General features: G+C 36.1%; 1 protein-coding gene across 3 annotated transcripts in view; it reads left to right on the forward strand.

Annotated features, from left to right (window-relative positions):
* LOC150061855 (BEN domain-containing protein 5) overlaps window positions 1-25,765 on the forward strand; it is a 971,256-nt gene that overhangs the window by 404,165 nt on the left and 541,326 nt on the right. The window lies entirely within an intron of this gene.

Raw genomic sequence — 25,765 nt, forward strand, 5'->3', positions numbered from 1 at the left:
ATTATGGACATGGTCTTGGAGATATAAACATGACTACATAAACATAAAAATCTATGATGGGATATATACTCTATAGACATAATGTTACATTATATAGATTGATATGTATCTATGACATACAAACCTTCAGCTTAATTTTAATTATGTTCTAAAATCTATGTACCAGTGATTGCATATAGAGATTCCCTTCTTGAATAGTTGTTAAATACGACACTTGAAATATGATGTAAAAATCAGTGTTAATAAAATCTTTTTTTAAAAAAGAAAAGAGTAAAAAAGAGAGATAATTACTGCTAATTTCTCTCCTTCATAAATTCCATGCATTGTGTCTAGAACTTAATGCCTGTTCATGAAAGTTTGATTTATTGCCAGGACTGTTTTTTTCCCTAACCAATTCCAGGATAAAAGAACTTAATAAGGGGCCAGGAATTTGGCTTAGTGATAGAGTGCACAAAGACCCGGGTTTGAATCCGTGGTAACACATAAATAGAAAACAAAACCGAAAGTGATGCTGTGGCTGAAGTGGTAGAGCTCTAGCCTTGAGAAAGCCCAAGGACAGTGTTCAGGCTCTGAGTTCAAGCTCCAGGATTGGCAAAAAAAGAACTTAATAAACGTTTGGGGGCATAAACAAATTACTGTTTCCTCTTTGGCTTATATTTGAAAAATGAAATGATTGCTCTTGAGTTAAGTTGTACTTTAATATTAAGTAGTTGGAAAAAAGCAAGTAAGTAAGCTCATCAAAGGCACATTGTAAAACTCCAGTCATTTAAAGAAGAGGTAATAGAAATAGAAGAGATTATCTCCCACTCATTCTGGTGAGAAGAAAACGAACAATTAAAATGAATATATTAGTGAGGGTATTATTTTATTTCAATATTTCCATTATATTTACTCTAATTATATGTTGAATAGAGTTTTTAGTGCAATTGAAACTCTAAGAGTTTAAAAAGAGTAAACTGTGTAATATAAAGACAGCTTTTGCTGAGTAGATGTGTTTTCTTGACAAAAGCAGACAGGGATTTCAATGTGGGAAAATGTGTAATTCAGAGAGAGACAACAGAGATTAAAGTCACAGCAACACTAACCTTTGTCAGATCTCTTTTCCCAAACTGGATAATGTAAAAAGATTTTTTTTGCCAGTCTTGAGGTTTGAACTCAGAGCCTGAGCACTGTCCTTGGACTTTTTTTTCTCAAGGCTAGTGGTCTGCCACTTGAGCCACAGCACCACTTCCAGATTTTTTCCATGTATGTGGTACCGAGGAATCAAACCTGGGTCTTAGGGCATGCTATGCAAGCACTCTACCACTAGGCAAAATTTCCAGCCCTAAAAAAACTTTTTTTATGCGCTGTTTTTTTTTTTTTTTAAATAGCATGTTAGTATGTATAGAAGGTAGTAAGACAATAGAGGAATGAGAGAAGCAATTAATATCTTTGTTTTTATTATTGTTATGTTTTTATTATCTTTAAGTCATTGTGCAAGAGATACCTTTCAACAAGTCCATTTATAAGTACAATGGGTCTTGTTCAATATCACCCCTTTCATAATTTTCCCCCATTCCTCTCAACTTAATCCCTTCCATCAAGAGAAGAAAGCAATACCTTTAAATTTCTTATTGAACATCATCAAATTTCAGAATAGGAAGGTGCCTTAATGATCACCTGGGTCTGAGGCTGGAATAGAATGCTTACCTAGCATGGTACCAGGCCTTGTATTCAATTTCTCAACAGTGGACAAAAAGAAGGGCATGTTCTTAGTAATGGATAAATGTTTAAAAATAAGGCTCAAGTCTAGGGATATATCTCAGTGGTAGATTACCTTTGTAGCATTCTTGAAGCCCTGGGTTCAATGCCTAGCATCACAAACCAGACCAAACAAAAACAAAATCAAGACTCATAGATAAGTGATTTGTTAGAGGCTTGGAACAAGGTGGACAGAACTATATCTCCAACTTAGGTCTCTGTTAAGTTATTGGCCAAGCCAATGACCATAAACTGAGCCACTACATGGCTATCTTCAAAGAGAAAGTGTCATACAGGTATGAGCACAGTTGCTTACAATCAGGTATCAATATGAGACCTTAATATCTCTAAGAGATATTAAGAGAATTAAGTTGCTTGTCTAACAACTAAAACTTCCCTTCCTTACTGTCTTTTGTTGAGACTTTTCTTTCACCAAGATCAAACCTGGCGAGTATCCCAGATTCTATGAGACGCCCAACAACAGCTCAAGTCTTCCCTGACCTAATGCTGTATAAGCTATCCTGGGTCAGTGTTGAGTCATCTTCACAGCAGAGCTGGCACTCGGTCTATCCTGCTCAGAAGATTTGTGTTCTTGTTTTTGCCTCAAAGTCTTTAGAGGTCAGGACCATACACTGACACAACTCTTTGTGAATTTGAGCAAGACACCCAGATGCTTTTCCTGATCAGAAGACTTTTTATGGTTGGTTCATCCTACTGACCCTCTCATCATCCTTTTTTCCATGGCTGCTTCTAGAGTTGTACAATGATTGAGAAGTATGTGCAGAATTCGAAGCATTCTTACTCTCCTTCATTACTTATTGAATGAGCTAGTGGACACTCACTGAATAATTACTCCTCCTCTAATTTGCAATGTGATAACATTAGAAGATGAGGACCCTAACAAAAGATGTCCATTCAATATTTATTGAATGATTTTAGTATAGATACTTACTGAATACTTCCTGCTCTAATGGCCAGCATGATGATATCAGAAGAACTGGCTTTTGGGGAAATGATTAGGTAATAAGAGTGGGGTCTTTATGCATGGGATCAATGCTCTTATTATAAAGATTCATTAGGGTGTTGCCTTGCCCCTTCCCCTATGTAAGTGGACCCTAGCAAGTGCTGTCTAGTTCTAGGGAATGAGATCTTACCAAACATTGGATCTAGAAATACCTTTATCCTGGACTTCCTAGTCTCCAAAACCTTTAGAAATAATTTTCTGTTATATATGAGATACCTAGTAAGGTTTTTCGGTAAAAAATCATTAATCATGGGGCCGGGAGTTTGGCTTAGTGGTAGAGTGCTTGCCTATCATGCATGAAGACTGGGGTTCAATTCCTTGGTACCACATATACATAGAAAAGGCCAGAAATGGTGTTGTGGCTCAAGTGGTAGAGCTCTAGCCTTGAGAAAGCCCAAGGACAGTGCTCAGGCCCTGAGTTCAAGGCCCAGGACTGGCAAAAAATAAAAAATAATACAAAAATCATTAATCATGAATACACTAAGTACTAAAAAGAACATGTATATATTTCAAAGGGAATTTTAAATTTAAGAGAAGACATCATGATTGAGAAGGGAAGGTAATGAGCAATTTAGGGGAAATTATTAGGTATCTGTGTAGGGGATAAAGTAGAAGTTGGTGTTAGTCACAGAGACAGGTAAAAGGATAAGTAATATTAAAGGAGATCTGAGTTTGAGACAAGGCAAATATATGTGATTATGGCTCCAGTTTCACACAGAGCTTCTGGAATATCCAGGTAAGTGTCCACCTGACACCTGGGCCTATAAATCTGTCTATCAGGAGATATGTAAAAGAAAGGTATAGAAATTTCTTTATGCTACCATATGGATGATACTTCCTTTCACAGAAGTTCCAATAGACATAATTGTAGAGAAGAACATTAAATATTCAGCATAGTTTAAAACAGATTAAAGCAATTTTGTATAATTTCTAAACATTAATATCTTTGTGTATATTAATCCTTTATCAAGTTAGGTATCATGTGCACTCAGCAGGATTTTGGTATTCTTTATTCTCATTATTCTTCAGTCTGGAAATATGAGTGGAATGAAAATGTTTGGCATCAATAGACTTGTTTTAGTTAAACTTGCATTGTTTGGTGGTTATAAAAGAAAAGAGTAGGGGCTTTGTTAATATTTGGATCTGGGGTTTATTTCTAGCTCTATTTTCCCACTATGGCTGGCATGCTGCTTCATATCTTTGAACTTCTCTTTTCTCATTTCTAAACTGTAGTTTATGATGGGAATGAAAAGGAGAAAACAATAAGAAGAACAACAAAAGGTCAATGTTGAAGGTGACATTTTGAAAATACTTAGGAAAGCCAGTACTGCAATGAATTGAGTTCTCATAGAGATTTGTACTTTTATACTAATCCTTTCATCATCTTTTTGGTACCAGCAGTTCCTCAGGTGTGGAAAACAAGCAGAATGTGAGAATGATATTTGATTCTTGGTCAATAACCATTATAGCCTTGTAGCAATAGAAAATCTGCCTGGGATGACCTCATGACTTATGGGAACATAATTTTATCCTAAATGGTACACATCAAAGTTTTCTTACTGAAAATGAACTCTCAACTAACTGAATTCTTTGAACAATGCTAACTTGAGAATGAATTAACAAAGCCAATTTAGCATTTTCTTTCACTTTCTACACTTAGAGAATGTATCCTTATTAAGGTAAGTAACATCAGATTGAAGCCCCATGTTGGGACTAGAGTAAAACTATGATTACTATGTCTGACTGTAATGGCTTCTATGTCTAGTAATTGGTTCTGGACATCAATTAAGCAATCAGAACAGCATGTATCTTTGCAGTTGTTGGCCTTTCCATTTTATTTATTTATTTAAAATTTTCAAAGGTATTTTAAGTCATTGTACAAAGGAATTGCCTTTTAGCAAAGCAAACAAGGCATACACTGTATCTTGATCAGTGTTATCCATTTCAGCATTCATACTCACCCCTTTCTTTACATAAGTGTGTAGTATATGCATTGAATTTTTGGCTGCATTCTCTTCTTCCTCTTCTCCATTCATCTACCTTGGTCCCATGCTACCTCTTGCAAGTACCTGTTTCCTGATGCTTATTTTGTTGGGCTGTGACTTTGCCTTTCTAAGAAATTATGCTATTTGAGGTCTCCATTGAATCTACCATATTTTACTTAATACATTTTTTTGGTGGGTCATGGGGCTTGAGCTTAGCCTGGGTGTTGTCCCTGAGCTCTTCAGCTCAAGGCTACCACCCTACACTTGAGCCAAGCCCCATTTCCCTTTTCTAGAGGTTAATTGGAGATAAGAATCTCAAGTCCTTTTGTGCCCAGGCTAGCTTTAAACCTTGATCCTCAGATCTCAGCCTCTTGAGTAGCTAGGATTACAGGTGTGAGCAATGGTGCCCAGCTTTACTTAATGCATGTTTAACCACTTGTACATCACCCAACATGCTGATTTATGTGACTGGATAATGCATATTCTAAGACATACAAAAAAATCCAATTTTTCATTTTCAGGTCAATTCCACCAATATTTTCTTCTGCAAAATACACAAAGCCTCTGATTGGGGCAAGTTATAATCTATTAGCCAAGAAAATAACTTAAATTGTGGGGCACGTCTCATCAGGGAAATAGAAACCTATGCTGTACAAAAAAGGCCTAACTCGTGGCCCATTGCTCATTTCCTGGTTTTGGGATCACACTTGGCTGAGATGGTGCCTGTGGCCCGGTTGGAAGGCGTGGCTCCCAAACTCTTCCGACCTCTCTGACAGCACATGATTCCCCTTCTTTACCTACCTCCCCTGCCCTGCCCATCTTTATGCTGATAGGCTCTTGCATCCTATATTAGCTGAATGAATTTCCTCAATAAATGAGTTCCTGCCTTGACGGGTCTCCCTGATGCGTCTGATTGTCCTCCAGTGAGGGAGGGTGGGATGCAGGCTCATCCTGGTCAGGGCATGTTCTCTCTATTCCTCCTGCAGGTCGGGAGGGACTGAGGACTAAAAACCAGGACATTAAATGATTCCAATTCTGAAGCAGGACTTCAGCCTGCTTCAGAAAATTGAGAGAAACTAGTTTCTTCTGCTTGATCTAGTGGCTAAAGTCCCTTGCATGCAAGCATGGCTACTTTTTAAAAATAGATTTCTAAGTAAGAAGACCCTGGTTCTACAGTAAAATGTCAAAACTACACATTTTATGTTGACTTTACTAATGTTTTTGGAACATGTGCTATGTGCAAAACTTATTTGACCATCACATTTGGCTTTTGGTGATACTGTAAATATATTCCTATTTTACTGCTATAACTCATAGAAGTTAAATGAATCCCAAATCAAAAAAATAATTTAATAGCAAAGCTTATGTTACAGATAAAACACTATAAAGTAACTAGTACAATGAAAAGACATAGAAGTGAGGATCTTTAGATCTCAAAACAGAATTTTCTGATTTTTATATTGTTTTTGATGAATTTCTAAGATAGTTTTTCAGTCTCATAAAAATTTTCATTTCTTTATTAAAGAATTTATTAACATTGATTTTTACATCATATTTCAAATGACATGTTTAACAAACAAGTGTTCAAGAAGGGAATCTCTATATACAATCACTGGCACTTAGTTTTGAGAACATAATCAAAATTAGGGTAAGGTTTGTATATCATAGATACATATTAATTTATGAAATAAAACATTAGTCTATAGAGTCATAGGTTTTTATGTCTATGCAGTTATGTTTATATTTCCAATACCATGTTCATAGCATTGGGTATGCAAATATTGAGTCCTCGCTCTTGTACTGTTTGGATCTAATAGCCTTAATTTTCATTTTTAAGAAAAAAATTCTAGTATGCTAAATTACTCTCAAGGAAAAATAATGAAAATAGCATCCTTTTTGACCCTTGATGTAGCAGTCCTCTTCAGGCTTCCATTTGTTGAATCTAATCCTCTGGTCCAATACACGACCTTATAAACCACTGTCCTTTCCTTTCTCTGGGGCTCTTTCCAGATAGTCACATTTAATAGCTTTAATGTTAAGAATAAAATTAACTGTCCTTTTAACTGGTTTCTCAGGTATCAGGTCTAATTTTTTTTTTTTTTTGGTCATAGGGCTTGAACTCTAGGCCTGCATGCTGTCCCTGAGCTCAGATACATGTATATATACTTAGTGCCAGCAAAGGAACCCTAATAAATCCTTAGGTCAGAATCTCTCCAATGTTCTTTTTGCTTAATCTTTACAAAACAACAAATCTATGGCATGGTAACATTTGTACCAAATGGTGAAGAAAGATAGCCTTTGAAAAGTTAATTTTTTGGCCTATATCCACACTAAGCTTGTTAGTTGGGAAGCTGTGATTCAAACCGTTATCTTTATAGCTGCAAAAGCTTCCCTCCCTGAGGAGAACTGAAGAGTGGGAGTTCTTTGGATCCAGAGCACCAGATTTATTGGAACAGGTTGACTATCTGAAAAGAACTACTAAGTGATATTGTAGTGAAGAGGATAGGGAACTGCAAGAAAAGTAAGACTGATTTGGCCTCTACTACATGCTAAGAATTATGTTAAGCTCTATCATGGATATTCCCTAATCTTCTTTGTAATGCAAAGGTAGCTATTTTCATTTTTGTCTAGTCAAGGAAGAACATGAGTTGCAGACAAGTTAAGGAATTTACCCAAAGTAAAGCAGGTAGCAAATTTAACATAATCAGTATTCAGATTAACTCTTGAATGACAAGATCCTTTCTTATATCTCCACTACACAATGATGGAAATAAATGAAAGGAACAAGAAAAAAAGTTTTGCACAGATCATTTTACGTAGGAAAGACTGACTAGCAAGAGCAACAGGAAGAAAAGAAAAATAATTCAGTTCTTGAGAGATTCATCTTTTTGGTTTCAAGTTCCAGTTCATTTCAATGCTAAGAACAATGAGTTCTGGACATTGAGGATAAAGCCTGTAGCTATTTGAGAATATGTCTGAGATATTGTAATCAAGGTGACCTTCCAGCAGTTTATTTTAAAATAGAACCAATGAACTTTAATAGCTATCTGTGGGCCAGATATTTATTACTCAGCCGTTCTCCATTCCGGTCTAGTTAAGTTCTTTCTGCCCTTTTGAAACAAAACCAAACTAAAATGTTTTGGAGCTATGCTTATAAGATATACTCATTCTTTCTTACCTAAACAGAAATAACTAGTTGGACAGAATTTCAAAGAAAATTGAGGACGTTTTGATAGATTTCAGAATGGAAGCAACTCATATGTCTTTTCAGCACTATGTTAAAGAAATACATCTAAAATCTAAGACAACCAACCTTCTCTGCTGATTGAATGACCCCTCTCAAGAAAGTAATTGAAAAAAGAGTTAAACATATTTCTCAGAAATGATCTATTCTTTTAGTGTAGTCACTTCTACCAACTCTCTTGGAGACAGCAGATATCCACTTATTAGGGGGACACTTGACATTGCTGTGTGGAAGGAGGTCTACTTTTATGTGTGTATTAAATCTTTTGCCGAAATTAATAATCTAGGAATCATTTTTCCATGTAAGCTTCACATGGATTATGCATATGAGGCTTATGCATGGATTATGTATGCAAGTATACTGAAGTATACTTGACTATATGATTATATCTTTTTATTCCCACCAATCTCTTTGCTTCTTTTACAAATATTACAATATAGAGTGAACCAAACAAAATCCAGAAGATTTTTTACTTTTTTTCTACAGAAATTAATTTTCTTTGGAACTTTGTCAGTAATCCTTGTCTCAACTTACTAACATTTTAAACAGAATCTTTTAGGCAAGAGAAACTTTGGCTAAGGCCTTTGAGATGAAACAAAAGATTGAGTCTCCAGAGGCAGCTGTTAGGTGCAATAACAAGATATATGAAATTTATATTGTAGTTGAAGCCCATACCCACATCATAAAGAGATATGGCTTTTTAGTGCTATTGGAATTTAATCTTAAGTCATTGAGTTTGCTGAACTGGCACTGTACCACACCTCCAACACTTTTGCTTCCAATTTTGTTCACAGACATTATGGCAGCAGATGAAGAATTACTCATGAAACAATATTGTTGCCCATGAAAGTGAGGAATAAGTTTAATTGATAGACATGGCTCAACTGAAGGAAGCTTTTCTATACTCTGCTCTTAATGAGTCAGAAAGTACAGGTTTGCTTGGGACAGGTTGCGATTACATTCCAAAAGTCACATCCTAAGAAACATATCCATTCCAAGTTAACCATATATCTGGTAATAAGATTATTACTCACAGGCATTTATTCTGTCTTTTGACATAGTTACTAGGGGAAGTCTAACATGCAGAATCCAGTGTCTCTACTCACACACATAAGATAAGCAATCACACAATCAGCAGCTTTCCACTGGCATCAAGCATTCTCCATGCACACTGTCCATTCATACTTCCAGCACCCAGTCATTGTTCCCATGGGGCTCTGGAGTTCCTACATGTTACTTTAGTCATTTTAAAAGTAAAATTTTGAGTTCATGCCTGGTAGCCTGAACTATGATCCTATTATTTATGCTTTTTGTATAGCTAGGATGATAGGTTTGTGCCACCTTGCCAAGCTTTTAATTAGTTGAAATGTCTTGTGAAATTTTTGGCTAGGCTAGTCTCAAATCTCAATGTTCCCAGTCTCTGCCTTCTGAGTAGATAGGGTTAGAGGTGTGAACTACTGGATTTGACCTCATGAAGTAAATTTTGCTAAGGGGCCTATCTACTTATGTTTTTGTGGTCTCGTTCTATAGAATGGATTTAGATTTCTATCCATGTTACATAAGGAGAAATATGAGCTATTCTCCAGTAATAAAGATTTTTTTTCTCATTTTTGAGTCCAACCTAAAATTGAACGAGACATCACACAAAGTCACCTTAAAGAAAATGGCTTGTCTCTTGGTGAGTGCATCATAGAAAAAAGCGTATTCAGTATTATCTAGAGGACTTCTGACAATCTGTTTTAGGAGCCAGCCATGGAGGCCATGGAGTGTGTCATTTTAATGCAGAGGTCCTAATCAGAGATCTAAACCCAGTCTAATTAGTCATTTTTGTTATAAATATACTCTCTCACAGTGATACTCTCTGGAGTCACAATGATAAACATGAAAACAAATAATTGTCTCAGCAGGACAAAATTTACTTTTGCAGAAGGGTGCATCATTAGCCAAAAATCTGATAAGTATACAGACCAGGCAGGGCTGCTCCCCTTTTATCTCTGCTGCACCTCTGCTTAGATTGGTTGAGCTCAAGTTTACAAGCTTCTCAAGACTGACTAGTTTTTTTTTTATTATTTTTTTATAAGTCATGAGTGAGGCTTGAGCTCTGGACCTTGGCAATGTCCCCAAGCTCTTCAGCTCAAGGCTAGTGTTCTACTACACTGAGCCACAGCATCACTTCTGGTTTTCTGGTGGTTAATTGAAGATAAGAATCTCAGGGACTTTTGTGTCTGGGCTGACTTTGAACTGAGATAGTCACCTCTTAGCCTCCTGAGTAGCTAAGATTACCAGTGTCCAGCCAGATGGGCTAGTTTAAAGAGGCTAAGATGTATTTGCATGAGGTGACCATTATAAGACTTTGAAATAATATTAATGCTATATATGCAACCTCAATGATCACACCCTCTGCTATTAATTTGGCAACCTGAGATGTGTCTTTTCAGGTGTGTCTTAATTCCATCTTGACAAACAATAATATTTCAAAATTCCTTCCTTCTCCCAAAGTAGTTCCTTTTTTTCCTTGTCTTTATTTCCTGATAACTGTCTTAGCATAATAATAAACAAGAATCAAGCTACCACACCAAAACAGGGACTATCAAGAAAAGTGGGCTTTTCTTACATTTTGAATTATCATTTTGTGCCTGGTACTGAGGTGTTCGTTGACAAGAAGATTTTGTAAGAATGAATGACTTACAATAATGACTTCTAGCTGAAAGAACTTGCCAGAACCAATATATTCCCCTATCTACTATGTAACTTTGGACAAGTGACTTCTATTCTCTGGATGGAAGATTTTCTTATTTTTATATTGTTGAACTACTTCTGTGTACATCTTGATTTTCCATGTATTTCTTTCCTCCCCTCAGGTTAGAGTCCCATCTTAGCTACCTTTGTTTTTTCTTATCTTCTGAATTCCCGGTGCCTTCTAGGCTTCTAGGCTGAGGCCACAATTGCAAATCTATTGATCACTGGATCAGACTCTTACTGCCACCCTCCTCTATGGATAAATCTTCCTTCTTGGCTCCCTTTTGAAAGCCAGTATGGCTTTTGATCCCAGAATTCCTTGTAGAAGAGACTGCTTAATCTCTCAATCTGTCATTAGACAACTGAACAGAATCTCTTGAAGGAACCTATGTTAATAGTATAGTTGTATAATGTGGAAGCAAAATCAATAGGAAGGAATAATAGAAAGTTTGAATTTGACATTTCTAATAATATTCTTAAAGAATTTGGTGAATCCCTTGCAAGGCAGTGAACTCACTATCCCTAAAGCTATTCAGAAAATGGGTGACTCTGATCATGGGAAGGGGGATTTGCTCTAGTGGGAAGATTGGAGGAGATGATCTTTAATAATTCTTCTAAGACTAATAATTCTTCTAATAATAGTCTAGGTTTATATGAACATAAGGATGGATGAGTAAGTAAAGATGATGAACTGGACAAAAGCTTTAATTCATTCACTAAACTTGAAGCAGACGGTTGGAAAAAAGAATTTACTAGTACTGATATGCTATCAGACATATTTTTTTCACCCACTCAGTCATCTTTTATTAAGTACGTGCAATGTTCAAGGAACTATTCTATACACTTAGAGTTCAAGAGAAAGCATGTTTGAGCTGTGTGTCAGTGGTTCATGCCTGTAATTGTAACTATTTAGGAGGTTGAGATTTGAGTATCATGGTTTGAAGCCAACATGACAGGAAAGTCTGTGAGACTCTTGTCTCTAATTGTTCTCTCTTTTCTGAGAGAGAGAGAGAGAGAGAGAGAGAGAGAGAGAGAGAGAGAGAGAGAGAGAGAGAGAGAGAGAGACAGAGAGAGAGAGAGAGAGACAGAGAGAGAGAGAGAAAGAGAGAGAGAGCGCTTAAAAGTTCATAGGCAAATTACAAAGACACATAGGAAAACAAGTATTACATAATGTGCGTAGTGTCCTAAAGAAGTGGCAAACAAAATGCAAGTAAAGTGGAATTATAAAGGAAGAAACAAGTTCTTGTATAGATTGGAAACAGAGTCATAGAGAAAGGGTATTTTGAAGTATGAGATAGTATGGTAGAACTAAAACTGGTGGTGAGACATAGATCAAATGATATACTACCTTGTATAGTACCTGCCTAGAAAGCATTAGGCTCTGAGTTTAAATCCTGGTACCATAGAGGAAAAAGGAGGAATCAGAACTAGTCATACATTTCCAAGGTAGAATTCAGCAAGATTCATTCAGGAAAAAATATGAAGGCTAAAGGGAAATGACTTGGAGAAAAGAAAAGGCGGGAGTTTTGGCTAACAGCATGGTGGCAGAATTCCATTGAAAGTACTATAAATTATGCTGTGAGCATAAAGCAGTCAAGGAGAAATGATAGTTTTCTTGGTTGCTACTTCATCATTTTCTGGTGTGGACATTCTGATGGCTTAGAGGAGAAACGGGGCTTTTCATCTCGTTCCAAATTCCAAGGTCCCACGTGCTTACTTGACCTCCACACAAGAATGTTTCACTCACACTGTTTAGTTGCCAGACCTTGTTAGGAACTATCTTGTTTGAGGAGAGATCACAAACCTGGTACTTATTTCCAATGAATAGATTAAGGATACAGTGGTAGCACACAAATTTATACATGTCTGTCTTCCCTTACTATACTCTGAATCAACAGTATAGCTCACAACATGGATTCAATGGACATTGATGCTGTTGTGACTAATACAATGTAAATTCATTTAGAAGGAAAATTGGAGAACTGTTGTAATAACATGGGTCAAAGATGATGCTTGAGCAATGGGAGCAGAGATGAAGATAAATAAGAGATTAGCCAGACACTGTGACTCACACCGTCCTATCTACTCAGGAGGCTGAGATCAGAGGGTCAAGGCTCAAAGCAATCCTGAGTTGGAAGGTCCATGAGAACTTTATTTCAAATTAACCACCAAAAAAGATGGAAAGGGAGCTGTGCCTACCTTGAGCTAAAAAGCTCAGGAACAGCTCCAGGGACCAGAGCTCAAGCCACAAGACAGATATGTGAGCGAGCACATGTGCACACACACACACACACACACACACACACACACACACACACACACACACACTACAGAGAGAGACAAGAGAGACAGAGACAGAGACAGAGAGATTAGACCTAGAAAAAGTAAAATTCGGGGGGTATAAATTCTGAGGTTAGTGTTTGATGGCAAGGTTTACACATAGGAACAGCAAATGAGTGGAGTGCGGCCCTCTAAAAGAGCCAAAATAATTGAGTTTCTTCCTTAAAATGAGATATGAGATAGCATCTGAAGAAGACAGCAAGAATGGTCCAATAGACAGGGCCACAATACCATGAGTTTTTAAGAGGAAAGGAAAATGAGTTCTGAGAACATTCAGGAATCTAAGCAACTCTTTAGCCGTTTACATACTGTCTACTGCATTCATACATAGGAATACTGCCAATCAGCAGCCACCCTAAAATCACAGCAAAATCTCTAATCGATTGTTCTCCCACAGTTCATCTAGGGGGATTTCATCACCTTTTACCCATAAAACACAGGTGGTAGAAATTGCCTCTGATAGTGACCAGTACAAAGAAATATTCAAGAGTTATTTAAAAGATTTATTCTGGATTTGGTGTACCTTCACCCATCCCTAGATATTTCTTTTCTTATTTTTAGTTTTGTGACTCTATTTGAAAAATGAAATTGAAAAGCACTATGCAAACTGATCAATCATGAAAACAAGGCGAATCTCCCACTGAGCACAGGAGAAACACAACAAAGATTATTTTTGTCTATCTAGTTAGGATTTGCATATACTGGAATATTTCTGACAGGTTTCTCATGGCTCTGCTAAGAGGGGGGAAATCATGATTTACATATAAGTAGAAGATGAGATAAGCCAAGTTGAGGAAAACACAGTGAGGTCCTTTCCTTTCTGATGTTTATTGCAGCAGTTAAGTGATATTCATGCTGTCAAATAGCAGTGAGTGATGACGCTGGTTGCTTCAGACAAATGGAAACCAATAACCTTCTTTTGTCTTGATCTGAAAGAGGCTGAGAATTGCCTTAACCAACTTTCAAACACATTTCAACAATCAATATGTGGGATCCTATCTTTATCCTTTACCTCAACCTCAAAGCCTTCAGGTCAAGAGCTCAGGCCAATCTTTTTCTAAATGGGAGGCTTATTGCTTGCTAGCTTTAGACTACCTTTAAATGGTGTCTATGAATAGTCATCTACAATATTTATGCAATCCTTCATATGAGTCTGTGGGGAGCCTGAGTAATTTTCATAGTCATGGAGAGCCTTTCTGAACCACAAGCAACTGGATCTTGCACCTATATTTCACTGTTATAAACCAGTTTACTATTAGGATTAGACAAGGATGGCGATCAAGTCTCTGTGGATTGCTTGAAAGAACTGATATTGAGTGAATCTCTATTAATCTTCACCATTTGCTTCGTTTCAACTTCACCTCTACTTAGATCTCATGTCCATGCCACATGTCTACCCTATTGGGTTCTTGGGACCAAAAATTTCCCTCATCACCCTGAACTCACCTTTGGGCATTGGACATTGAACTGCCAGATTTCCTTTCCTTCTGGTCCTTGTCTAGCTTTACACTCCATTGGCCAGCATCACTGAAGTTCTTATCAGACAACTTTTGACTCTGCCACTTTAGGCATGCCTGGTTACTATAATTTCATACCTTGTAATATATGTTTGTGTGTCTATCTCTTCCCCAACCCAGTCTTGAACATTGAATGCAGAGTTTTCTTTATTTCTGTGCTTCTAAGATAAAAAGGTAGTTTATCAAATGATGGACTGAGTTGAATTTAGAAGCTTGATGAAGGTACTTAATATACAAAATAAATGCAGCTTAAGCCCTATTAGCTTATATGCACGTTGGGAACACAAGTTGATTGTGATGATCAGAGCTTTTTTGTGTCTGCTCTGAAGGGAATACCTCAGAATACAGAGCTAGATGGATCCCTGTGAATTTCACAAGACAGAGAAGTCTTTCCAAGGCGAGGGTTATCAACTGATTCCTCAGACCTAAAATTTCCTACTTTGCTCAGTGTTTCAAGGTTATATCCTTGAAAGCCATAAACCTAGAAAGCCACATGAAGCAGGCAATCAATATCTTTCTGTCCATTAACAAAGCACACCTAAGATAGCTGTGGTGAGAATATATGTAACATATATATGTAATATAATGTGTAATATATTTATATCTTATACACATCCTATTCAGCTTGCAAATTATTATAGCAATTACCATGTTGAGCTATTAGTGGTAATTACCAAATTCAATTCACTTCCCCTTTGCCACTATTACAAGGCAAGTGTAATTTTTGCACAGAAAATATACACACAGTAAGTGGATAGGGCATTTTGAAATTTACCCACTGATAATTTAGTATCTGAAAAAATAGACTTTTCTTTAAGAAGTTATATGCTATCCTTTATGTTAACAAAAGAAACCTTATTAGAACATGAATAAAGGAGAAAGCAAATACGTCAGCCTTTTCATTAACTTCCTTGTGAATTAGATGAAAACTCAGTTTCCTACTCTTAAAAGAGTTTAGAGAGTATGATAGTTTATATTATATAGTTCTTACTGTCAGAAGAGGAAAATAAAACATGCTAATAGTAAGTTTTCTACCTGACAGAAAATTTTCATTATTATAAGACTTTATATGAGACCATATTAAGTAACATAATTATCACCTCATGGGGACAAAACCTTTGACAGAAACAAGAGTGAGCAATTGAAAGAAATCTGAGAGAATATGAGAGAACATCTCTGAATTACCAGTCTCCTAGTTAGTGTTTCCTTTGTCTTAGATTTGCCCAAATGTAATTAAGGATTTTAGTAACACCTTTAGCTTTCTTAAATAAGGGTTAACAGCTTGGCTAAACATTTAGTTTCAGTTGCAAGCTATCTGGAAGTTTGCTCTTATATATTCTAGATTGACAGCATAATTTCTTTAAAGTAAAATGTCAGAACTGACATTCCATGTTCAAACCCATTTGTAGTCCATATAAACAGACTCACTGGCCTCTGTGAGGGCATTGATCTATGAAAATAGTTTTTGGTATGTTTTAGTATTGTTGAATGGTAACTGATGGTACAACTCAGAAGGACGACTTAGGTGTATAATCTACAGATCAAGTCAGTGTCAGTCCCTCATTTGCATAGTTCTTTCAGGATGGAGATATTAGATCACAATTAGAGAAAAAGTTCCAGTTCCTAATTCCAGGTTTTATTTTATTTTAGTTGTATTCTCCACTGGGGAATGGAGGAAAGAGCATGGCGTGGAGACATACACGTATCCATGTACCTAATCATGACATACTAGCTGTGCACTTAGGAGAGGTCAGTGCAGCTCGCTGATTCTGTGTGTGTAAAGCAAATGTCAAAATAGCTCTTTTACAGTTTTCCTGTAATGAGTGAATGACATAATGCACATAAAACTCCTATTCTGAGGCCAGCATAACCATCATGTAGCAAAGGTAGCCACCAGAGTGGTGATGATAATTATCTGCAAAACGTGTGGTTCAAACCCATTTCACCTTGTTATCAGGCACTTTGAAAACTTAGAAAAAGCTACACAAATAAACACAATATATTAAATTGCTATATATTGTTTGCAGAGCATTTCTTGTGTATCTATCATAAGATATTGCATAGTAGTTGACTGCTCATTTGTCTTTCTTCCTCACTATCTTGAGAGACCCTTCTAATAGAATCTTTTTTATAAATAACTAATAAATGTTTAATAAATATGGAATGAAGTTTTAATACTCACCATGAAATGAGAACTGTTACTGTTCTTTGTTTCACATTTTCCATAAAAATCTGTAACATTATGCCTATTTTATGATAAAAACGTTAAGTCCAAAAGTTTTGCCTACTGAAACATCAAATTAAGTATTTTTTCTTCATTTTTTCTTTATACCTTTGTTATTTTTATGTAGTTGTACAAAGGAGGTGCCATTTAACAAGGCAGTTTATGAATACAAAGCATCTTTATCAGTGTCACCCCTTCAACATGCTTATGCCCACCCCTTTTATCCATACCTTCCCTTATTTCTCTTGTACAATGAATTTTTTTATAATCCTGGGACTTGAACTCAGGGCCTTAGCACTGTTCTTGAGCTTTCTCAAGGCTGGTGCTATACCACTTGAGCCACAGCACCACTTCTGGCTTTTTCTGTGTATGTGGTTCAAGGAATTGAACCCAGGCCTTCATGCATGTCAGGCAAGTACTCTACCACTAGGACACACCCCTACAAATGAGTTATTGACTGTATTCTCCCTTCATTCCCTCAAATCCTTTTTTTTTTCTTAAGGCTTTGATCAAAAGCAAAGTTTAGTTTTTTCTTTCATTTTACCCGAAATTCTGCAAGTGTGGATAAATGAGAATTATCATTCTAAATCAGCTGCATATTTCTATAATCGAAATATTTTCTCAAAACATAAATAGAACATAAGAGACATTTCAGAGTATGACCATTGTGTAGCAGCAAAGGAAAAGCTACTAATGAAAGCTACAGAAGTTTTAAAAGCAATTACATGGATTTGATGGAATGTTGTTATTTTTGTCCCTGATAGACACCTTGCCTGTGGGCTAGGGATACAGTAGGCCCCTGAGCAGGACACCTATTTGACAGAGTACTTTGAAATAATAGGTGGAAAATTCATTTTCTAAAGAGGAAAGGGCAACATCTAGAAGAAAAAGAATATTATGCTGCTACTTCCATTTCCTATTAGAAACAAAGGAGTGTAAAATAGCATTTACAGGGCAGAAAAGCAATACACCTTTGAATTACTTTGGCAAGAGAAAAGGGAGGCAAGGAAAAGGATAGCATCATAACCCGACAGGATAGGCAGGGGGATTAGATTGGATATTTTATTTGTTTGGAGGACTTTTCAGGTCTCACCTCCTATTAAGTCTTTGTTAAAATATAGCCAAAGAGGTTTCTTTTTCAAAAATGTATGTATGTTATTATTATTGTAGAGGTGATATACAGATGGGTTACAGTTACGTAAGTCAGCTAATGAGTACTTTTCTTTTTGAACCATGTCACCCCACAGATATTTCTTGATAGAAAAGGCAACATTTATATTCATTAAGTCAGAGTCAACAATGTGACATTTTGCACACTATTTGGGGAATGATTTTAAACGATTAATGCATCTTCAAGTAGTTTCAAATGGAAGATTTTCTAAAATATTTAATCCATACCTAATACGGACTCGAGAATACAAAAGCATATTAAGGCTACAGTAAGGTTTTAGGCAGTTTAGTAAAAATACATTTACCACAAATTTCCTAAGGGGCTGTTATTATTTGTAGAGGCCATGAGAGAAAAACTCCTCTTTGGAATATGTATGGAGGTGTGGAACACATAAAACATCCCCTGTTTATTAAAAAGTAATACATTTCCTTAAAGCATAGAGGCGTGATCATAGACTTTGGAGGTCAATCTTGTGATCAAATTCTGCTCCAACTTAGTAGCTTCATGAATTGAAGCAGAAAATTTGCTTTGCTCACATCTAAATTGAAGAATATGAATACTAATAATAAAATGACTAATAATAAAATAATTCATTATTTTATAGGCAATAAATGTGATTGTATATGTAAAATGATCCCAAACTCAAAGAAAGGAATAATAAACACTGAAAAATGTAGCCAAACTTGTGAAATTACACAGTCTGGATGGGGATCTGGGAAAAGACTGAAGGAAACCTATGAATGAGCAACAAAACTCTACCAATCTCTTTCTCTTGTACTTCCTGTTTGGAGATAACTGGAGATTGCATTTTGTCTAGAAACTATATTTTAGGTTTGCAAGATCCTTCTATCTGTCTATCTATCTACTATCTATCTATCTATCTATCTATCTATCTATCTATCTATGCATCTGTTCTATTTAAATGATGCACTGGGAGTAAGAAAAACTTTCATGGAACTTATCCTTTTGGCTAGGTTATTTGTACAAGTCTAAAGATTTTCCTACCTTCAGTAACCTCTCTTTCACCTCTGTCTACTATTAATGATTTCCTAGTCCTCATTGGAAAACCTGTCCTTCTCTGACTATGGTCTGAATTATAGAAAGACATATCTTTGGATTATTTATTACCAGACAGAGCTAGAGTTTACTATCCTCTTAATATAATGTCCTTTATTAATATCTGCACTAGCAAATAGCTCTGCAGGTATGTTGGGAAAAATATCAAAATGGTGCCTATTTGTCATCACAGCCACTCAGGAAGTATAGATTGAAGGATTACTGGTTATAAAGCAACCCTGAACAAAATTTTACCTTGATCCCATCTCAACCAAATTGGAACACATCTGTGGTCCCAGCTATTAGGAAGCATAGATTGGAAGACTTAGATTACAGTCTAAGGCTGGTAAGGGTAATAGTGTGAGATCCTATCCAAAGAAAACTAAAGCACAAAAAGGACTGGGGGTGTGGCTCAAGTGGTAGATCAGCTTTCTATCAAGGTCAAGATAAAAATTCAAAAGGAAAGGAGATGATCCTTCCATCCTTTACTTACTGTTCCACTATTCATATCTACATTCTTCCCTGTAAAATGCATGATGACAGAGGTCCAGAACTTAGAATACATGTTATCTTCTCAAGGAAAATAGAGTTCTGGAGGAAAATTAAATTTGGATTAATATAAACTTTCTACTAGTCCTATAGTTCCTTTGCCTCTTAGAAACATAATCTAATTTGATTTCAGACTCATTTACAGGAAAAAAGAATCTAAGTCGAAGATTATTCATATTTAATTTTGTTTTTCTTAATTTCAATTAAAAACTTTTTGAAACTTATTTGGGATATGCAACATGATGTTATATGTGTGTGTGTGCATGTGTACATGATATATATATATATGTATATATATATGTTAATAGGATAGAGAGGGGTTAATATAGGAAGCAATCTAATACTTTTATTTGTTAGCCATATGAGACAAATTGAGTTATTTAAAATATTAGCTGAAGTATAAAAGACTATGGAGAGCTCAAATCATATAATTCTTTAGAAAGACTAAATCAAATCTCAACAAAATAAGTACTGGGAAATGGGTACTTGCAAGAGGGGGAATGGGGCCAAGAGGATAAGAGTAGAAGAATGAAAGGAGGAAGGGAAGAGAATGCAAGCAAGCATTCATTGTATGTACCACACAGTAAGAAAAATAAAGGAAGAGGTAGAGCAAATGGTAGTGAAGATATTGAAGGATGACACAGATCAAGATGCATTGTATATGTAAACTGCTTTGTTAAATGTCAAAAAATTCAATACATATCTGAAAAATTAAGAAAAATGAGGGAAGGCAGTGTGTTGGGATGGTTCTGTGAGAACTGCTTTGTTGAATGGCAACTCCTTTGCACAACTACTTAAAGGTAATAAAAATATTTTTGAATAATTATAAAAAGCATTAAATTGCTGTAACCTTAAAAAATTATTGCAACATATGTACCAGTTAGTGCTGGGTTGAATAAACGTTTTCCAAGGTCCTGTGTAACTTTCTTTGGCTCCCATGGCTGAACTCACTGCTTTTCTTTTCTCTATGCTCTGGCACCCCTCCTACTAAACTATCTGTTTAGTTGTTTTACTCAGCACTGACTCACTCCTTGGTAATGAAGAAAATCTTCATTTGTGTTTTTTCTTTCTTCTTTTTTTTTGGAAAGTAGATTGAGAGTTTGGAGGGGTGTGTGATTATGTGTGTGTTTGTGCATGTCTGAGGCTGCAGGCATATGTGGATCCAACAAGTGTTAAGTTCTGACATATCACGAATATGAGTTCCTCTCCTTGGAAGCCAAATCAGGCATCGCCCTGTTTGGGATTTCTTTGGAACAAGGACTTGGATTAATTTTATTTTATAGTTTAAAGTAAATCTGATCGTTACTCATAAAACCAGACGCCTGTGGAACAAATGCTATGATAAAATGGGAAATGAAATATCTCCTGGTGTGTTGCCATATTCTTGGCTTCTACTATGTTAGGCAATAATCTAGAATGCATATTATTAGACTACGTGTTCGGGGCCCGCCGCGTCGAGGACTCCAGTTTGCTACCTTTGGAGACTTTACAACCCCTCCCCTGCCTCCGTCCTTCAATAAAGCGGTTTGACCTCTAAAAAAATGCATATTATCTAGATATGTCCAAAGGGCAGCTAGCAAAAACTCCTGCTTTTCCAAAATCTGCCTTATGTTCTTGTAATTTCTAGCTGTTTGTCTTTTAGTACTTGTGAACTGTCTTCTGGGAATTTTATGGAGCCCAGAGACATCCTCAAGACAAGTATATCTGTTTAGGCCTTTCTTATTTATAACAATATTTTTCCAAAGTAGGTGTAATTTTATAATTTAGTAATATTATGTAGATAACATAAACAGTAACTTATGGAAGGAGTTTTCAGGTCACCTAATACAATTGCTTTATTTTTCAGACATGGGGAATTTGTCCAAAAAAGAACAGTAGCCTGGTGCTGGTGGCTCACGCCTGTAATCCTAGCTACTCAGGAGGCTGAGATCTGAGGATCATGGTTCAAAGCAGACATGACACTAAAGTCTGTGAGATTCCTATCTCCAATTAACCACCAGAAAACCAGAAGTGGCACTGTGGCTCAAGGGATAGAGTGCTAGCCTTGAGCTGAAGAGCTAAGAGACAATACCCAGGCCCAGAGTTCAAGCCCCATGAAGGAAACAAACAAACAAAACAAAACAAAACAACTGTGATTCACAGTACAAAGACATGATGAAATGGTATCCTTTGCTGGGATCTTTTCATTCTCAGTTCATTATCCTTTTTAAACAGGAACTCTCTATTTTCATTCTTCTCATCTTGTACGACCAACTATAAGCAAAGGTACAATCAAGAATTTATGCTATGAACCTACAGTTCATACAAGCAGGGGAAGACATAAACTCTGTTTCTAAAGAGGGGAAATGCATTTGAAATGTAGGAGGAGTAAGACAGTTAATTGAGAATTGATAGGTACTAAATACAGATAGATGGAGGTTGTTTAAGGGACTTGAGAACAATGAAAATGAGGAGCAGCCTTATTTACAGAGGAAAAATTCTATGCTGCTCTCCTTTTTCTCCTTGGGAGGACTATGGGACTTCCAACAGTCATTTTGATAATAAAAATTAAATCCATCTGTATGCAAAAGAAGAAGAAATGAAATTTCATGAACGTGTTTAATCAAAGCCCTAGTTTGATGAGTAGATAGAAAATATAAGAAAAATGAGTTGGTTGGGACTATATATATCCCAAGATCTTTTCTCACTCAGCACAGGAAAGAAATCAGCCAAGACTAAGCTAGTATGCATTCTTCCTTCTCATTAAGTAGCTGTGCCCAGGAAGAAGGAAAAGCTCATGAAAATGTCAAGAGGAAAGAGATCTGTCATTCCCTACTTGTGTGACCCTTGACAATCATCTCACTTCTCAGAATCTATGATGCTGTTAGGAAAGCCATACAAGTGTATGGTGATGAATACCACTGTCTGCATAGCACTCCTAGCTCAGCAAATACTGTGGCATGTCCTTGTGTGTCTGGAGAGAATTTGGAATAGGGGCCCCAATATTCTGTATTTATGAACTAGTTGTAAGTAAGTAATACTACTATTTTTATATCTAAATTGTGGAGTTTAGGGAAGGTAAAATATAATGCAAAAGCATGTTGCAAGCTATAAACTAAAAGTACTGATTTTTAATATGCCTTAATAACCATTTTTTACTTGTCTTACCTTGGAACACCATTATCAAGAGAAAAAGTTCTCGATAATATGTGTAGATAGAAATCCTGAGATATAATTATATCCATTTTGAAGTGTCTGTGAATTTAAAAAATAGTCAAGTATTTCGCTTTCAAAATTTGCATATCAGATGGACCTGATAGCAAGGTACATTGAGGCAGTGGAGCTGGAGGTGCACTGATGTTGAGAGAGATTGTGAGATTCTCACTTTTAGGGGAAAATACATGAAGTTTAAAATGTCCTCTAAATAATTCTCGCAATTCTGAGGCTGATATCTGATGATTGTCCTTCAAAGCTCACCTAGACAGGAAAGTCTGTGAACCTCTTATCTCACTACTGTTCCCTCACTACGTGGAAATCATTAAAAGGTATGTAGATCATGGTTCGACTTTTATTTAGCCCGTGGCTCATTGAGTTCTATTGTTCCTACCTCTACTGAATCTGTTCCTGTTATGATTATCAAAAATCCCCTTATTGCCAACATGCTAAATACAGGGATATTTTAAGACTGAGAATTGTACATTTCATTATTTTTCTTTCAGTATTTCTGTTGTTTGACTTCATAACAAAATTCATTTTCCTGAACTTTCCTTCCTACTTCCCTATCATTTCTTTATTATTTTCCTTTATAAATTCTTCTTTTTCTTCCTCCTTTTTTCCTTTCTCTTCCCTCTTATCCAATTTCATATCTAAACTGTCACAAAGTTTGCTAAATGTTTCTCCTAAGTCAATTTATTTACTTATTTTTTGGTAGTATGGACATTTGAACTCATGGACTTGTACAATCCTTACCCACCAGCTGGTATACTACCACTTGAGGCATGCCTCCAACCCTTCTTTTTACTAATTATTTTGGAAATGAGGTTTCTTGAACCTTTCTGCCCAGTTGACTTCAAACTCCAATCCTCCATACTTCAGCCTCCTAAGTGGCTAAGATTTACAGGAGTGAGCCAATGGCCCTGGAAACAGTATCTAATATATAAACAAAGATTTTTCAAATCATGAAAGTTAAGTGAATTGCCCAACATCACATTGTTCAGAAGCAATGTTATTATTTTTGAAAATGTGATATGTCAAAAGAGCTTTATAGTGTTTTACAGCACTGGTTATGTCTTGTCTTGTTAAGGTTCTTTTCATGTGCAGTGAATAATGCTTATTACAACTTTTTTAGAATGTACTGAAGTACAAAAACTTATCTGTGCTAAACAAATGAGAAATTACTTCTTAAGTTTTAGTTAAGTACAATGGCATGTCATGCCTGGTCTTTTAAAAATAAAAATGAAATTGCATTTACAAAGTCATTACAGTTTCATCACCTAGAACTTCTTTTGAATTTTCCATATAAAGTTGAATGAATTTTATAACTCTTTAATTATGTAATCCTCAATACTTCCCACTGAGGATTTGTGCTCCCTTCTGCCTTCCCAAAGGAACTGGTAAATTTAATATGGTAACAGTTTTCTGACTTTGTACATCCAGCTAGAAAAAGGATACATGTGTGAAGGAGATAGGGGTAGAAGAGCTGGAAGATCCCATATTATTAAAAAACAATAAGTAAAAAAAATACAATGAGAAAGTATTCATTCGTTCCAGAGACAAAATAAGAAAACATAGTAACACTTTAATTCCCTTATGAGATATTATCCACTCTGGGTTTCCCCTCAATATTAAAGTCAAATAATTGACTATGATAACTGCGTAAACAAGATAGTGAGAGTTATATTTTTAAAATGTACGGCTAAATATAATGAAAGATTGTTGTCCTTAATGTACTATGTTGTCTCTCATCTCCTTTGCTGTCCCTTGGTTATCTCATATTGGTATAGTATCTCACTTTGTTATCTGATATATTGAATTTATTTGTATTTGGATATTTGAAATTTGATAGGGAAGGGGGGAAAACCAAGACGGGTGGGGGCTGTGGGGGGGAGGGAAACGGGTACCAAGACATGTGAAAGGGTATCAATGTATGTGAATTAATGCACCTTCTATCTGGCAAATATCATGTAACCCTTTTACTAATTACAATAAAAAAAGAGTAGATACACACACAAAAAAATGTACGGCTAAATTATAAAAGGCAAATAAGAAATTAAATTACAATGTACTAATTTAGATGAAAGAAATAATTATATCTCTTTGTTCATTATTCAAGCTTACTTTTATTTTATTTATTTATTTTTGTCCTGGGACTTGAACTGTCCTTGGGCTTTCTCAAAGCAAGCACTCTCCCACTTGAGCCACAGTACCACGTCTGGCCTTTTCTATGTATATGGTACTGAGGAATCTAACCTGGATCTTTGTGCATGCTAGGCAAGCACTCTACCACTAAACCAAACTCCCAGCCCAGCATTATTCTGAAATCTTTTATACAACTATTTATCCATATAAAAATTGCATAGGACCTGATGCTTCTTAATACTTCTTGTTTTCACATACTCTTTGAGTTTGTGATCCTGTGGTACTTCCTATATAGAAGAAAAAGAGAGAAACACAAGTAGTGTTGCTTCTGACAATATAGTATTATGGTTAAAAGTTTGAGCTTTAGCTTGGTGCAAAGTGGCTCATGACTCCTAGCTTCTCAGGAGCCTGAGATGTGAGGATCCAGGTTCAAAGCCAGCCTGGGCACAAAAGGACCTGAGACTCTTATCTCCAATTAACCTCTAAAAACAGGAAGTGGGGCTTGGCTCAAGAGTAGGATAATAGCCTTGAGCTAAAGAGCTCAGAGACAGCACCCGGCCAAGTTCAAGCCCCATGACCCACACAAAAAAATAAATAAAGTTTGAGCTTTGAAATTAAGTGGCTGTGGGCACAACTGTGGATTCTGTCATTTTTTTTTAACTTTGGGAAATTGTGTAACACTACATCAGTTTCCTACTATGAAAAATGGAGATACTAAGAATACCTGTAGTAACTGTGAGGATGAAGTGGCACATGGGCATTTAATAAATGTTTATGATGGCAATAATATAAAGAACAATGTGGCAGTGAAAGATAGACGATGTCACTCAGAACAACAC

Source organism: Megascapheus bottae, chromosome 6, assembly GCF_031878675.1.
Source record: "Megascapheus bottae isolate mThoBot1 chromosome 6, mThoBot2.hap1, whole genome shotgun sequence".
Lineage (NCBI taxonomy): Eukaryota > Metazoa > Chordata > Mammalia > Rodentia > Geomyidae > Megascapheus > Megascapheus bottae.